The sequence below is a fragment of the Hipposideros armiger genome, unplaced genomic scaffold (assembly GCF_001890085.2).
Source record: "Hipposideros armiger isolate ML-2016 unplaced genomic scaffold, ASM189008v1 scaffold_38, whole genome shotgun sequence".
Lineage (NCBI taxonomy): Eukaryota > Metazoa > Chordata > Mammalia > Chiroptera > Hipposideridae > Hipposideros > Hipposideros armiger.
This window is the reverse complement of record NW_017731388.1, coordinates 406,085-423,452: the sequence shown is the minus strand read 5'-3', so window position 1 is coordinate 423,452 and position 17,368 is coordinate 406,085. Positions and strand designations below refer to the sequence as shown.

General features: G+C 39.6%; 1 long non-coding RNA gene across 2 annotated transcripts in view; it reads left to right on the top strand.

Annotated features, from left to right (window-relative positions):
* Positions 1-17,368, top strand: part of LOC109380536 (uncharacterized) — a 67,318-nt gene that overhangs the window by 11,533 nt on the left and 38,417 nt on the right. For both annotated transcript variants that reach the window (XR_002123522.1, XR_002123523.1), the window contains exon 2: positions 16,808-16,931. This is a non-coding gene — a long non-coding RNA (uncharacterized LOC109380536). The remainder of the gene's footprint in view (positions 1-16,807; positions 16,932-17,368) is intronic.

Sequence of the window (17,368 nt, the reverse complement as noted above, 5' to 3'; positions counted from 1 at the left end):
GACCAGTAAAAAACTTTAGTACCTTTTGACTGTAAATAATCATATTTTCCACATCTGGTATTTAGCTCTACCTTATTTTTAAATGCTCCAAATGAAATCTTGTCTTTTTTTTTTTTGCATTCAATATTTATTTAGATTTATACACAAAGCAACTTTTTTGCTTAACAGTCCTTCTTATTCCCATTCTTTCCTCATTTTAATTTCCTTTTATTCAGTGAGGGCTTATGTGTGGTATTTCTCATATTTTGTTGGTGTGAACATTTATTTTACCTTTGTTCTTGAATGATAGTTTGGCTTGGTAAAATACTTACTATAGGTTGAAAGTTATTTTCCCTTATCACTTTGAAGATATTCCATTTTCTTCTGGCCTCTGTTGTTGTCAGTCCATTTCAGTAAGTATGTCTTTTTTTGTTTTAAATTAATTTTTTAAGATTTTTCTCTTTTTGTGTTCTACAGTTTTGCTCCAATGCCTCTAAGTATAGATTTATTTCTATTTTCCCACTTCTGGGATCTCTGTGAAACTTCTTCAATGTAATTATATCATTTTTCAATTCCAGACATTAGCTCTTTGAATCTTCGTCATTTTCTCTATGAACCTTTCTAAAAATCTAATTAAATGTATGTATTTTAGATCTTACAGCCTATTTTTCATCTTTCTTATTTTCCATCTTTCTTATTTTCCATGCTACATTCAAAGATTTTTTTTTCCTTCCAGTTAGCTAATTTTCTGTTCACCAGGGTCCAATCTTTTAATCAGTCTACAAAATTTTCAGATTTTATCTTGTATTTCAAGATTTCTATTTGGTTCTTTTTAAAATTATGCATGTTCTTTTGTCATAGAGTCTTATTTTTTCATCATGGACTTAATTCCTTCTTTATTTCTTAAATTTTTTTATTGTTAGTTTCAGGTGTACAGAACAATGCAATAGTTATCCTTTTCACCCCTCAAAAGAAACAATTCCCCTCTCCCATCTATTGCCCTCCCACCCCCGATATCATGCTTATCTATTACAATTCCATTGACTCCATTCCCACTCTCTACTCCACGTCCCGTGACTATCTGTATATATAATTATAGTTGACATACAATATTATTCAACATCAGCTTCAGATATACAGTGCAGTGGTCAGGCCTCTACACCAACTATGAAGTGGTCTCCCTAACAAGACATGAGTCCATCTGGCCCCCTAAAGAATATTTACAACATTATTGATTATATTCCCCAGACTGTCTTTTCTATCCCTGAGGCCATATTGTAGTTACCAATTTGTATTGTCTTGTCCCTTCCCCTTCTCCTTCATCCCTACCCCCTCCCAACTACTTAATTCCTTCTTTAATTTCTCTAGCCATTTAAGCTGCTTATATTATAAACTCTTTCAGATAGCATAAAAGTATTTGAAATGATATTTGCTTTTCTGTGAAAATTTTCTGAGGGGTTTTTGGACCCTCTCATATTAGTTAGATCTTTACTTCATATATATCTTTTTTGTTGAAACTTTAACTTTAGTTGATGCAGATTTCTCCCCCACCCCCACCCCCATGGGCATGCCTTGTAATAGTTCCAGTGGAGTTTCCTTCAAGGGAAATTTCACATTTGTTTCTTTAGAGAATATGCACAACTCAGGAGCAATGTCTATGTCACTCTCAAACTGGGGAATCCCATATCTCAAGGAAAGTATAAACTAAGTGTCCAAGCCTAGGTGTGGTATGGGCTTGCGGCTTCTGGTTCTCATGGGAAACTGTCCTTTTCCCACCCCGATACTAAGCTTGAGACAAGCCTCACTGCTTCCTCCCTGGGACGAGAGGTGGAGTTTGTCCAATTTCGTTAGTCTGAGGTTGTAGCCATTTAGGGTTCCAGCTTCATGTGAAAACCTCAGTTGCGATTGTCCCCCTTGCACAGCCTCAACAGCTTTTATCCTGTCCTGTATAGCTGGAGCAGGGCTGATTTCTCGGGCTGATGTAGCCCCTCTGTGCCTCCTGTTCCAGGGCCAGTGTGGCATGGGTTTGAACACCCTCGGCCTTTCTATCCCCTTTATATTTCTGTGCCCGTAGGTTTCCTCTTTATTTCTTATGAGTTCAGCTGGGCCCTTAAAAACCAATTGTCATTTAAAAAAAATCCTTTTTATAATCCAACATGTCTAAATATTTGTAGTTGAAGTCGTTCTACTTTACCTCAGTTGCCCATTCTATGGAGAAATACAACTATTGTATGTGCTGTAGGTTTCTAATGAAAAACCTACATAAATTCATATAGAACATTGAGATATATTTACATGTTGTTTGAAACTACGAGTAACATATGAAAAATATCTGTTTAATGGAATGTTTGTCACCAAAGACAAAAAATCTTTTTTTATTAACTTTTTCCCTTTTTAAGTTTTTAATAGCTTATTTAAAAAATATTCTTCATCTGTGAACATATTTAAATGATCTGACTAGTTTAATGTGACTATTGCCTTAATATAAGAGAACAAACTCATTGAAATAAGGTTCTGTTTTATTTGTTCATGTTTTATGATCAGAAGACACTATTTAGGTTATGTGTAGAGGAGTAAGTAAATTGCTTAGTGTGTAAAATGCATCACACAAAAACCTCAGCTAACCAACAAATGTGTATCTAGAAGATTACTCACTAAAGCAGATTCTAAAAGTTTCTGCTGAGCTCTTCAGAACAGATTGGGCCATAGAAGGGTGAACAGGGACCAAGACAGAGCTCTCGGCCCACTGAAAGCTCTGCATTAAATTGATGCAATGGGTCAAGACTAAGCACAGAGTATCCTTAAGGGTTAGAGTGAACATCCCAGCCCTCTGGCCACCAGCATCCCTTCCAGCCTCTTTGATAACAGGGCTAATGTCCTTTGAGGAAATCATTTTCCAGGAATCTGTGTAGCCTTCATGACACTGTAATTTAAGGTGTCTGGCTTTCTCCGGGCAACTGTCCCAAATTCGTTCAATCAGACCTTCTATCCTGGGACTTTGAATATTGAGCTGAAGGAAAGATATAAAGGATGATTATCAGTGGCATTCTCTATCAATTCCTACTATGTGGATGCCAGAAGCTGGTTTTGTTGTTGTTGTTGTTTGTTTGTTTGTTTGTTTGTTTTAAATCATGGTTTTTGAGCTCTGTTTCCAGCTTTCTCTTTGGTGACTTGAACAATATTCTTAAAAGAATTCCCTTTTCAGTTTAAGCCAGCCAGAATAATTTTCTGTTGCTGGCCACCAAACAAAGCTTGGAGTGCTTTGCTCTATACACAAAATATAATCTGGTATGAAAATAGCTTTTGGTAAATTAAACTCCATTTTAGAATTCACAATTTAAGTGAAACCAATGATGAAATGAATGTAAAACAATGGCCTCTTATATATTAATTTTGGAAATCAGTTATTTTTGTGTTTTAGTCTTTTTTCACCTGAGTTGCACCTGAATTGTGCTTTTAACAAATGTAGTTGATTGTGCCTTGGCAGGTATAAGTTGATACGGGGTCCATCTAAATCTGTAAAATAAGTTATGGTGCACATTTGAGGCCCTACTATATTTATAAAGCAGAGATGTGCTTATCTTACTATTAAGCTTGTTCTAACAAGGGTGGACGGGTGCCGTGTGTAGGGTGGCCAAGAACCTCTTGTGGTCACATACTTGCTGAGTAGAAAGAGTGGATTTACTTCAAGTTCCCCTTTTTTTGAACTTTTATAATTAAAAAAAGGGTTCTCCGTATTTTATCATTTTGAAATTGCTATGTGTAATAGGAACTAATGAATCACTTTGTCATTATGAAAACCAAAGTAAAATTAGAATGTTGTTTTGCAAAAGCGTATTGGCAGTTGTTCTGCTCAGAGTTGTGTAAGTTGCTCTATGTGCGGCTGTTCCATGATCCTTTAAATATATATACACCCTGACTTCAGGACTCTGTGGCTTGGATCAGGGCATTCTTCCTGTCTGGAGTGCCCCCTTCACTGCCTCTTGGCCTATTGAAGTCCTACTCATCTCCCAAGGCCAACTCAAACATTACCTTCCCCTGGAACCTTCCTCAATTCCACCCAGCAGGATTAGTCACCCTGTCATTTGGGCTCTCTAATCTTTTCTCCATCCCACTGGAGAGTCTATCTCCTCAACTAATACGTTGTGAGCAACATGAGAAGTGGGGAGACACTGGCTCAAAGCTCTCTGCAGAGTATCTGCTCAATATTTGTAATCCAATCAGTCTGTCTCCTTAGGAACTGCTTCTTCATGTATACAGAAAACCCCTTTCATACTTTTCTCAGGACATCTAATATATGTAGTATTGCCAAGGAGCTGCCATTATCTACAGAAGGATTTTAATGTACTTTGTGGAAACCAACATATCCCTTTCACCTTATTCTTTACTTGTTTCAATTTAAATGTTACCCAGTGCTTCACACTTTGAAAACTCTAATTTTGGGGGGTACAACATCCCTTTCCAGGGATGAGTCTCCATTTTGGGGGGTAAAAGAATTTCAATGTCTTGCTCATATAGGGGGCTTGAGGAAAGATGTTTTAGTTAGTTCATTTCTTTTTATTTTTTTCTAACTTAAAAACAAATCTGTCCTAGTATGGAATTAGCCATGCCCATACTCCCTTGAATGAATTAGAAAAGATATATATTCAAATGTACAAATATACTACATATATCAGTATTAAAGCTAATGCTATGTTGGAAAAGAAAAATAAATCTAGACAGGTTGTGCATTCTATCAAGACAAAGAAGAAATAGAAGGCTATATTTCAGACATGGTGATGAGCAACAACAAAAATGGCTTTCACCTAGTCATCATTGTCTCCCAGTAGTAGGTGGGAGACATGATTTTATTCTCTGCACTTGCTTTAAATAAATTTGTTTTATGGACAGAGCCTTATAAATAAAACACATGAAAACATGAACTAGTGAGTTTTGATGATTCTTCATCTTGATGGTTATTTCCATAGGCTTTGATACTAAAAAAAAAAAATGGTAGAAGAAAACCAAAACCAAAACCAAAACAAACAAAAAACACATCTAAGAAATATTTATAATGCTTAAAATCCGAGGGTTTAAAAGTAATTTCCTAGACTAATATAAACACATCAGAATGTTCCCTGGTTATTTGACAAGTGCTCCCCACATCTCCTGTTGAGATGGCTTTCCCCATGCACACCTTGTTAGCTGAAATTTTATACTGAGAGAACATAGGAGATTAAAGATGGCTTCAATCTCTGTTGTTCTTCTTATTGAAAGGTGAACTCTAATTCCTCTCCATTTGAATTTGGGCCAGCCTTAGAGATATGCTCGACCAATAGAATGAAGGAAAAGTAACATTCCGAGGCTTCTGAGGCTAGGTCAGAAGACCCTTGTGGCTTTCTTCAGAGTATCCTGGAACACCCTCTTTGTGAGATCTGAGCCACCATATAAAAAGCCTGACTACCCTGTGACTGCCATGCTGGAGGGTGCAGGGGGAGCGGGCAGTGGGGGGTGGTGGGGTGTCATGTCTGAGCAGTGTGGTTGACAGTCCCTGTTGAGCCCAGCCTTCCTGTTACCTGCACCAAAAAAGCAATCATGTGAGTGAGCCTGTCTATATCTTCCAGACCATCTCACCTACCAGTTAAATATTATTGAATGACCTCCACTGAAACAAAATACAACTTGAAACAAAAGAACAACCCTATGGGTGCTGCCCAATTCCCTGATCAACAAAATTATGATGTATGGAAAAATGTTTTATTACACATTAATAGAAACTAGAACAGAATCCTTCCTTCCTTCCTTCCTTCCTTCCTTCCTTCCTTCCTTCCTTCCTTCCTTCCTTCCTTCCCTTTCTTCCCATGGTAAGCTGAAAAATGGCCCCAAAGATGGTCAATCATAATGCCTGGAGCCTGTGAATATGTTACTTAATACGGTAAAAAGAGATTTTGCAGATGTGATTAAATAAAACATTTTGAGATGAGGAGATTATCTTAGATTATCAGGTGGGTCTAATGTAACCACAGAATTCCTATAAGAGGCAGGCAAGAGATCAGAAGATAGAAGATGTACGGATGGAAGTGGAGATCAGAGAGGAGAAAAGATACTTTCCTGCTGGCTTTAAGATGGAGGAAGGGGCTATGAGCCAAGGAACCTGGGCAGCCTCTAGAAGCTAGAAAAGGCCAGGAAGTGGATTCTCCCCTAGAGTCTTCAAGATGAATGCAGCCACGCAGACCCATTTTAGACTTCTGACGGCTATGTCTGTAAGATAATAAGTTTGTGCTGTAAGTCACTAAGTTTGTGATAATTTGCTACAGGAGCAACAGGGAACTAATATACTTCCTTGCTTGCTTAAAAAAATTTTATTTTTCCCCAAGAGGTAGTGTACTATAGTGACTAAGATGATAATAAACTCTGGAGCACAAATGTCTGAGTCCAAATCCTAGTCTCACCTACCACCTCATCTTGGGCTGGCTACTCGACTTCTCTATGCGTCTGTTAAAGCAGATGTAAATGAGAATCATAATAGTATTCACCTTAAAGGGTTATAAGTTAATACATGTTAAGTGCTTACAACAATGCCTGCACTATACACACACTAGCTATTATTATTTGGTATCTTCATTCATGCCAAATTTAATAATTGAAAAATAATTTATAATTAGAGAGTCACACTTTCCATTTTGTTAATTAGTGGCACCTTGATGGAGATTGGCATACAGCCCATAGTTTGTTTTCTTTTGGAATTACTTATTTCATTTTTTTTCTGTTTATTAAAATAATGTGCTAATTTTTAAAAATTTCAGAAAGCTTTTCAAAGTGTAAAGGGAAAAGAGAAGGTGTTAATAATTCTACCACTCTTCTAGAATCCACTACTGGTGATATTTTAACATATTTCTTTCTAGATTATTCTCTATTTGAAGAAGCAGCTGAGGTAATATTGTATATATAGTTTCACATCCTTTTTTTCCCTATTTAAGTTAGCATAAGCATTTCCCAAGAAGCACCGTAATGTAGCAATAACTCCGAATGTTGGACATTCAGCCATTTTAAAGTCTCATTATCATAAGTAATAATAAAAAAATACTTTTGTGCCTAAATATGTTTTCTTACTGTGGTAAAATATACATACTATAAATTTACCATCGTAACCATTTTAAAATGTGCAACTTAGTGACATTAAGTATATTCACAATATTGTAAAACCATCACTCACTGTCTAGTTCCAGAACTATGCATCCATCTTTGCCTGAATTTCAGAGTGTTTCTGTATAATGGATTCATAGAGTATAAAGTATTGCTTTAAAGAAAAAAATATTTCAAAATACATCCAGAAAGGCTGTACTTATTAGTTTTCCAGTATACAAGAACGTTGGCTTTACCATATCCTCATTTGCACCTAGTATCATTCAAAACATCTTTATTAATTTGACAAGTAAAAAGATAACACCTTATGTGATTTGTTTTTGTTTGATTATTATGATTCTGAACATTTTCTAATAAGTTAATTATTTTATTTTTATCTTGCGAAACAGCTGTATGTTTTTTGTCCACGTAACTATTAGGGAATTTGTATCTTTATTTTGTAATTAAATGAGTCAGATTCAATTCCATTCAATACATTTATATTCAGCTTTCATACTTCTTTGCCAGGTAACACGGAGGATTCCATATGATTTCTCAATCAGAAAACAAGTAAGCTATAGGCAATTTTTTTTTTATTGTAGGGGGAAATAGAGGTTAGGGAAGGAGGAGCTGAAGGGAAAGATGGAGAAGACAAGTTTCCACATCCTGTTCTGAGAACGCTGGGGGCTCCATGGAGATGCTCCAGGGGCTGCCATGGTCCAGAAGGAGGTGAAGCTGCAATTCTGGCTCTCTTCTCCACTGTCCTGCTTCAACTAGAGGGTCCCATTCTTATCTGCTTTATATCTTAATCCATGTAGTATTTTATGGGAAGAAAGGATCCCTTGGCTAACGAATGCTGAAAATAAAAAATCTGGACAAATATTTTTGTATATAGGTATCACCTGGGAAGCTTGTTTAAAACACATATTTCTACCACCTATCCCAGAAGACTCAGTGGGTGGGGCCAGGGAATTTGCATTTTAATCTGTTGTAGGTTATCTCCCATACACACTTTGGGAAACATTGCTATATGCCTGTTTCCCAAAGTGTAGGATTTACAAGATGATTCCAAGTGGTATCCAAGCTCATCTTGTGTGAGGTTAAATAAAATTGACACAGCATTCAGTAAAATGGAATTACACAAAATGAGAGATTTGCCTTTGAGATTCTCTTTCCATCCTTCTGAATGTACTAAGGGGCGGTCTCAGTTTGGTGCAAATGTGTCTTTAACACCTTTCTAACACATTAAGCTCCCTTTTAAAAAGAGATAGAATAGGCCTCAGGCTCAGAGCTTTTAGTAGATAATAGTATCTAGTTAAATTTTAAGAACATTATTTTGATTTTATTATGTTTACTTGTACGGTTAACCTTCTAATTATGAAAAACTGTATTGGAATTTCAAATATGATATGATGATAAAATATTGGAAAATGATAGTAAAAGTGTTAGGGGCAAAAACAGTAGAGGTTGAAGCCAAATGAATCAAATCCATGAATCACTGCTTTGGAACATGATCGTCTGTCCAGAAAAAGCAGATATAAATCCCGAGCTGGGGGTGGTGGTGGTTGAGAACAGCAGCGTAGATGTCTGCTTTGGGATCAGCGCCGGACACTGTGCTTTCGGTGGAGGGATGAAGGGAGAAACTTCTCTTGCCCAATTTATTCTGTGGTTTACACTGCCAGCCGACTTAACAAGGTTTATACATTTTGCTGTTTATTCCTGCAGATGATTCAGGTTAAAACAGAACAACTTGTGTCTATCTTCAGCGACACATACGTGATTCTTCTCAGGGCTAAAGAGTGGTAGGGCTAGCCAGCTGGCAACCCTGTGTTTGGCAGAAGGATAAAGATGCTGCCTTAAGCAGTTACAGACAATTTCCCTCGGCTTCTTCTTTAATGCTTTGGAATTAAAAAAAAAAAAAACATTGCTGACTCACCATGCTATGTAAGGAGCAAGGAGGACTCTGAGAGGGGTTTTGTAACGGGTTCCCTTTTAAAGCATGGTAGAGACTGGGTTGTTATTGACTAAAAAAAGTTTCAGTTAAGAAAAACAAAGCCATTCAAACATTATGGATTTGCAAAAGCTGATTCGAAACAAACAACCAAGGCAATTTTCTGATTGAGTGTTTAGTATCCCTACAGGACGCATCATTTACAATGCTAGCAGCTCCCTTGTACAACCATCATTTATCTTACTAGCTGTAGCCTACCTTATTATCTGATTTATTGAACAGATCTTGGTTTTAAAAATGTTAAATCATTTTCTTTAGTAAAAACATTGTAAATGGAGGATATCTGCCATCACATCTTAATAATGGAATTATTCTTCTCTTCTTATTTTTATATATAAGAATTATGCATAATAGGTAAGAACTGTAAGGGAAAATAACTGTTACAGTCCTATAATAATTTTATCCCTTATGACCAGGGCTGGAAACAAAGCAACAGAAATATATCTTCAGTGCAAACTCAACCTTGTAGACCTTTGTCTTGGAAGTCACACCCCTCCTGGAGTCCTGTCTGGTTCACTCTGGAACCCTGGGGATATTGGAGATCTTGGGGGTAAACATTGTTTTCAAAGAAAATTATTCACTTTGTGAGTTTCCTAAACTCCTTTCTCTCTTTCAGTCCTTGAGAATAATGTGTTCTGAACAGAAAGAAGATGGCTTCCTCACTTCTCCCCAACTTTCCTCTCCACCGCAGGCTGAGTGCTGTGTCAACAGCAGCTCTGCAGTGATGATTCTCTATCCTGCTTTGTTGGAGCTTGGTGCCCAAGGGCATGTAAGGGCACAGCCTCCATCTCCAGGGACCTTACCCTCAGGATTTGGGGTGGAGGATGAAGAGAAAGAAGACATTTTACCTACTCAGTGTTATCCTCAAAAGCAATCATCGTGTACCGTTTTGAGTCTGGCATTGTGCTGGAATGTGCACCACCAGCACAGAATGGTCTTTCTGGTGGACACGTGTTCACACCATGTTAACACTGGTGTACGTGTGGCTGAAAACTCGTATTCATGCTAAGGCAGAAATGTAGACATTTCCCCTTTCTCCAAATTTGTGGGTATCAAAGGTAGCCCTAAACTTTATTGGCTTCTGTGGTATTTTAGCTGAGGGGCTTGGAAGCTTTCAGACATAGGGATCCTGTGACAGTTGATAATGCCAAGTGAAAGCAAGGGACTAGATGTGGTAGCATCTGTGGGTGTGGTACCAGAACTGTTACAAAATCCTCCCAGCTGCGGTTGCAGAGGAATCACCCCTGAGCCTCTCCATGTGGTTCTCCTATTTCACTTTCTTTCCTAACTGTGTGTGACTCTGTGTAGATAAACTGAAGCTGATGGATTCATTAGACATTTTCTACTGAACTTGGCTGTGATCTCTCTTTTCCCAGTGGCGTGGACACAGCTTTGGTTCTTCTTTCTGTACTTACTCCTCTGCTGCCCCTTCTCCTCCCATCAGGATGTGGAAGATTATTCAGAGGTGAAGGCTCTACACACTGTTTGACTTTGAACAGGAGAAAACCTCCTGTCAGAGATCAATCCTGCTTCGAGTGGAGGTGGTTCTAAGCCTGAGTGCAATGTCAGTATGGCATTTCAGCGCTTTCAGTAGGAGCTCCCAAGGGCCAGATAAATCCTACAATAAGGCTATCAGACACGGAGTTTGGCTGCACATATGACCTGAGCAGATGATTCTGTTTTACCACACCAGAGGCCAACTTTGTTCTGAGGCAGCCATTGTCAAAATGAGGGTCAGCTTCTGGAAGAGTAAGGTTTGAAGTCATTAAGAGAAAAGAGCCTGTTCCCTAGCCAGTCCCTGCCCAGAAACAAGGTCCCTGGTGGTTGATGCAAGACAGAGCTGAGCATGGTCTCTTTTCTCTTGATAACCTAGACCAACCCCAAACAACCAGGTCCATGAGGAAACCAAGGTATGCAAAAGATGGCCCCGTGCCAACCTGGCATACACCAGAATGTGTGATATCTCCATTACCCATCAATCCCCACTGCCCATGTGACTGCGATGTGCATCTGCCAATTCCAGTCTTCCTTAGGTAATGTCATAGAGTGCGTAGTTTTCATGGTCCCTGGAGAATAGGGCACATCATGTAAAGGGACAGTCTGCTAAGATTGCTACTTTAAGGAAGAGACATTGGTGCAAAAGAAGTGTTGTCACTAAAAACAGCTGACCATGATAAATTGGTTGGGCTTCCATGCAGACCCTAGAACTTGAGTGCCTGTCCACTCTTTCACTTGCCTTCCAGCTTGATTAGGCTTTTCCTGTGATGGTGCAGCCAGGAAAAAACAATTCCCTTGCTTTACCTCTCAGTTGGCATTTGGGAAATGTCTGCCCTTTAGAACCCGACTCTGTTCTTCTCTTTGGTATTTGCCTGATCTTTACTCTTGAGCCACACTTCATTCTTCTGAGCTCCTGGTGTCTTAGATTCTTTCTGGAGCTAGGAACCCTATCAGTCCCCCAGACTTGCTCCTTATACTCCAACTGACAACACGTTAAGTTCAAAGGAAAATCTTAGGCAATGCTTTAGGGTCCTCATATGAAACCACAGTTTGATCAGTTTGCCAAATATAATTTTTAAAAGCTCTAAAAAGTCCACCAGTTTTCATAGGGGGTTAAAGTGCTTCCCATCATGTGTCTAGGGCTCCTTAGAAATTTCATATAAAAAGCACTTTTTACTTGCTGGACAGCCAAGAACTCCAGCTGATTTCAGCTGCTGTTTTTAGGTGTGTGCAAAGAAGAAAAATAATTTTTTTCTCCAAAGCACTTTGTTATCAGTAATGTTATGCAGCCTGGCATAACACACTTGACAGTATCAAAAGAGATCATATCATATAAATGTTAACAGGGAGCAGAACGCAGTTCTGTTTCATGATTTGGCCAGAAAAAACAAATTACATTGAGTGACCTGAGGCACCCTGACTTCATTAGACCCCTGATTCTTACACGCATTACAATTTTGCCCCAGTAAAGATATTATACAAGAAAGGTTACCAGGGCTTTCAGAAAGGAGACCCTATCCTTTTCAATTACATCTGATTTATGAACTGTTTAAACTATTTCCCAAAGTCTGCCTTCACAGCCTCTAGCCTGTCTTATAAACATTGCACAAAAATTCTGCTGCTTTGCAAAATCCGACTCTTTCGTGTCTGAAGTCCCACTTTGGACCCTGGGAGGAAAAAAACATCGAAGTCTCCAAAGAGCTGCTGGTGACAAATGTCTACTGCATTTCCTTGATGGCAGGGAACAAAAGCGAGACTTGAAAGAGAAAACACACAACACTGTGGAATCCTCTCTCCTTCGGCTCCTCTGGAGCCAAATGCTGACCTATCAGATTTTTATGCCCCCACCGTCCTCCACCATTCTCCCTCTCGTGTTGTGGTCTGTATTCTTCTTGGTTTCAAACTAGATGGAATTATAGAAAACAAACTGTGTCAATTCCCAGGCCCACATTTTCTCACAGCCAGGAAGGGAGTGGGTGAGAGGGTCTGGATCCCCCTTCACCGCACCCGACCCCCACAACCTTGTTTTCAAAAGCAAAGGCTTTAAAAAATATATAGAAAACATAACTCAGCAGTCATCTGGCAGCAGGCGAGCATGATTATCTATCAAAATAATAATGACGCCAAACTTTGTAGAAAGAGGAAACCGTTCTCTTTGTTCCAAAGACCCTATGATGTAGATAAATATCTCTCAAGACATAAATACAAAGACTTTTTTTAGAACTGGTCCATCTGCTTGTCTAGACTATAGGAAGGCATCATAAAACTGTTATTTGCAACAGGCCAAATTCCCTTCCAATGCAACCCTGTCTGCCCCAGAACTGCCATGAGTCTCCATTTTAAAATAAATTTGGCAACCCTAAGCTAGTTCTTTTCCCATTCGTCTGATATAGATCTTGATTAATATCATATTAACAAGGGCTTTAAAAGTGTCTTGTTTTTTGTTTTTTTTTTTTTTCACAAGGGAAGGGTCTTCCACTCGAATCAGCCAAGGGGACGTTTTTTCCTCAGGCTCTGCTGAGAAAGGCCTTGGGTGTGAGATGGGTTGAGTGTCTGGTTGGAAGGGCCCATTTGCTCCCCTCAGACCAACAGGGAATTCTGTAAGAGCCCCTTTGCCTCCATGCAAGGCATCGGTCAGTATCATTGGCAGTTTTAGGGTGTTGGCTCCAAAGAGACATAGCTTCTTGTTATTTCCCAGAGAGTATGAGCGCATCTGGGAATTATGAGGGTGTTGATGAGTAACGTGCCTGGTAGACACATGAGATCAGCCTTCTTCCCGGTCCTCACCACCACGGAGGAGCTGGGGGCGGCTGGACAGAGGTGAGGTCGTGTGGATGGCAGCTGGAACACGAAGTGGAATCGTCAGCTTGGCCATAGCTAAGACCTGTTTGCCATCTATGTGCAAGCTTATTCCAGTGTTTGGTATCCCAGGGTACTTAGCCTAGGCCAGACTTGCTTTCCTGTTTATAAGAGGGAAATGCTTCGGAAACTTATTTAAGAAAGACTCAAAAATTTCCTTGGTTGTCAAGTCAATGTTAAATAAACAACATAGTGATGAACTTTTAAAAGATAGGAATTAGGACTCTATGGGATTAATTTTGCTACAGTGATCCATGAACTTTATTAAGGAGCAAAATCTTGGGCATTTTAGCATTTGTTTTGGTTTCATAGCTTCCATTTCATAAGAGAACAGATTTTTATGTTTCCCTGGATTAGAAGTGAGAATGTCAAATTTTAATATTTTCTGAGAAAACGGGGAGATAAATGACTTCTTTTGACTATGTAGGGTAGTGCATCTTATGCAAGAACAAGCAAGCCCAATACTGGGAGCCTTACATCTAACTATGGCCTCTGTCAGTGATTTAGAGAGGAACTGTTGAACACTCCACCTGTCTGAGCCTCAATCTTTCTAAGGGAACTAATGGGTCTTGACTCTTACACCCCTCACTGAGGTCTTATAAAAGTGATGACACTGTGGGCATGGAGTTGGCTTTAACACCGGTGCTATAATTTTCCCACTCTCTGAATGTCATGTGCAAAGTGTGAGCAGGAGGAGGGTCGGTGGAGTGTGTGTGTGTGTGTGTGTGTGTGTGTGTGTGTGTGTGTGTGTGTGTTTGTGTGCATGTGCACACATGTTCACTCATGGGCGTAGGCAACTTTAGGAGTTAAAGGTTGTCAGGAACAGGTGACCTGTTGCAAGTTTCACTTCTTTCTCTTTGGTAGAAACCTCCTGTTGTTAAACCTGAGAGGGAAATAGCCAACACTTTTACTAAGACATAAGCAAGCCTTTCTTCAGCTACCGTGGTAGGAAAGCCATTCCCTCAGATGCATGGGACCACTGTCCTGTGATGATGTGTCTCCATTGGGAGGTGAGAAGTGGTACTGATGTTGAAGTGAGCAGGTCAAGGAGTGGCTGGAGACAGGAATGACAAACCACATAACAACCTATAAACCACTCTGATCAACCCGTAGTGTCTGCTGGGGAACTAGAAAAGGATGCTGCAGTGAACACAGATTAGTTCCATAGAGAAGCATCACAATCAACTTCAAATGCCTGTCATGGTGTGAGATGGCAAATGGTGGCCTGTGCCATGCTGCTGTCATTGCCACGGTGGCACTGACAGAGATAACATAATCCAATGGATCTCGCTTCAAATCAGATTCACCCTGGGAAAGTTATGTGACTTTGAGCAAATGACTTAACCTCTCTGGATTCAGAGAAACCTTTCAATTACAGAGATGTGGTTTGAGCTTACATCATTCTTTTTCATTAATGTGAGGAAACCCAAATCATAAAGGGGTTCAATTCAGACTCAGTATAATAAGGTGAAAATGGTCATTTCCCTCAAACAAGGTCAAAGCCATGCTAAGAGAAGGAATATGGATTTCTCTGATGAAGTTAATGGCATAGTCTTCAGTGGGAAATGACTCATCAAGTTATATTTCCATGACCCTTGATGTCTTTGGGACAATTTCCTGAATGTTTGAAACTTTACTAGAATATAATGGATCATCTGTTCAGGGAAGGTGGCGAGGTGCTCATCAGAAATGATGGTGGAGAGACCTGCTTCCTGGCCATCCAATGGACTTTGGAAAACACCATCATTGTGAGCCATTAGGGGGCATGGAGCCCCAGTTTGTGTTTATCTACCCAGCTGGAGAAACAGCACAAAATAATATGGCTGATCCCCCCCTGAGGTCAGGTAGAACAGTTCACATGGGATAGAAAGGATTTGTTTAGATTAGATTGTCGTCATCATCATCATCATCATTATCATCACCATCATTATCATCTCTAGCCTAGATGACCTCTCCAGTGGCCAAAGGGACACACTGAGTTGGGCGTCATCTCTCTGGAGCTCTCTTGATATGTAAATTATGCTCATTAATCTTGGGGAATTTCCTGTTATCTACTCTCTTATTACTCCAAGCCTTGGACTCTTCCTTAGGAACAGAGTGAGGGCAAGGGCTCTGTTGGTTTTCCAACAGAGGAGGAAGTCGTCATGATAATCTGTAATTAAAAAGTTCTCTACATACTCAGGACAATGACTATGTGACTTCAAAGTTTATGTCAACTGCATAACTTCCCATATTTGTTATTCCCAGCCTGTTTCTCTGTAGTCATCAGTAAAATCCTAAAAAGGAAAACGGTTTGAGGATGGGTGAGGGATATAGAAGAAAGAGAAGGAAGGGGGAAATCGGAGACCTGGCCCATTTCAAGGCTATCTAGGATAATGGACAAATCATAAAGCAAAGCTGTGAGGCCGAAGAATGCAAGGTCCATAGGTCCTGAGGAAAGAGAGTAAGGGGTGCCACATTGGGGCAGAAAAGCTGGCCAGGAGCTTCCTAGATAGGGCCCCAAAGTGATGCCCCCAGAGTTTGACATCCCTTTCCCATAATTGCATGAGACATCTTTCATCAAATGTTTTGAACCCAGACTCACTCCAGCAGTCATACGCAGAGATTAGCCCACCTTCTGAGTTTCCACTTTTTATTTGTGTTCTAACTGACCAATTCCTCTCATTGCTGTTTTTTGAAATGACTTTCAGTTGCACAACTTGTTGCACCCTGCTGCCATTTGAACATACATATGAAAATCTTTGGAATGTTTTACTTTAGAATGTTTTACTTTAACATGTTTGTGGTTGACAAATATCCTTAAAACTACACTTTTTTTTTCTCTTAGAATGTAGTAAACTAATTGTTTAGCATAAATCTGGAGTAAGAAGGGGCTTCCCCTTCTCCTCCTGGTCGTCTCTCCCTTCTTTCCTCCTCTCCCTCCTTCTACCTGCCTTTCTCCTTTGCTCTGTGAGATGGCTGGTTTGATTATCATGGCAGTGTGGCATTAAACTTTCCTTCTCTTTGCAAATGCATCCTGAGCAAGTCCTCTGATAGCAATTGAGAAATCACATTTAGAAAAGCTTCCTAATGTCTTAAACCCTTCAGTGAATAAATCCCACAAGCACTATAATTTATAGATGGGATTAGAACATTCCAACCTCTCTTTGGGCTCTGGTTTCCCAATTCTCAGGGGGAATGAGATGATGAATGAGTTAATATTTGTTCAAGGACTTGAAGAAAAACAATGTCTTAAATGCTTATGTGTTTTGATCTCAAATTTTATGACTGCAAAATCCTTTTTAAGTGAGAGAAAAGAAGGAAACAGTGGCGGAAATGATATACAACAACACTCTCCACTTCTCCCCAAACCTGCAGATATCCGTGGAGCAGGATAGGAGGTGCCCATGGATGACAGTGCTGTTTGAGAGTGATTCTTGCTGGACTTAAGTGAAAGATGCAGTTTGCAGGTCTTTCCTCAGCGGTCACCAGGTCTTTCTGGGTGAGTGCACTTTGTCCCAACACTCAGAACCTTCCTAATATCTAGTGGTGTGCTTCTTCTCCAGGGCTTTTTCCGCTCAAGTTTACACCACAGTGTTAAAAATTCTCTGTCTTTGTCCCATGCAGCCTAGATAGATGACTAAGCAGCTACTCAGTTAAAGTAATTTGATCCAGGGGGCTAATCACTGCTAATATCTCAGGGAAGCTTTTTCAACAGCCATTACGGTAAGAAGACCAAAGGCAAAACCCAGAATAATGAAGACAGTAATAATAGTGTTAGTCATCAAGTCCTGACATGGGTGAAGGTCTGTGCAAAGTAATGATGTTATTTAATTAATTCTCACAGCAGTGTTGTGAGTGGGGGTTGTTATTATTGTCATTTTACAGAGAGGTTCATTGACTGGACTGAAGTCACACAGCTAGTGAGCAGCTGAGCTG